The sequence below is a fragment of the Pygoscelis adeliae genome, unplaced genomic scaffold (genome assembly GCF_000699105.1).
Source record: "Pygoscelis adeliae isolate BGI_AS28 unplaced genomic scaffold, ASM69910v1 Scaffold26, whole genome shotgun sequence".
Taxonomy (NCBI): Eukaryota; Metazoa; Chordata; class Aves; order Sphenisciformes; family Spheniscidae; genus Pygoscelis; species Pygoscelis adeliae.
The window spans coordinates 736,701-736,983 of record NW_008825104.1 but is presented as its reverse complement, the minus strand read 5'-3'; positions in this window follow the sequence as shown (position 1 = coordinate 736,983).

Sequence of the window (283 nt, the reverse complement as noted above, 5' to 3'; positions counted from 1 at the left end):
GGTAGTTGTAGAGAGCAATGAGGTCTCCCCTCAGCCTCCTTTTCTCCAGGCTAAACAACCCCAGTTCCCTCAGCCACTCCTCATAAGACTTGTTCCCCAGACCCCTCACCAGCCACGTTGCCCTTCTCTGGACCCGCTCCAGCACCTCAACGTCCTTCTTGTAGTTAGGGGCCCAAAACTGAATGCAGTATTTGAGGTGTGGCCTCACCAGTGCCGAGTACAGGGGCACGATCACTTCCCTACTCCTGCTGGCCACACTATTTCTGATACAGGCCAGGATGCC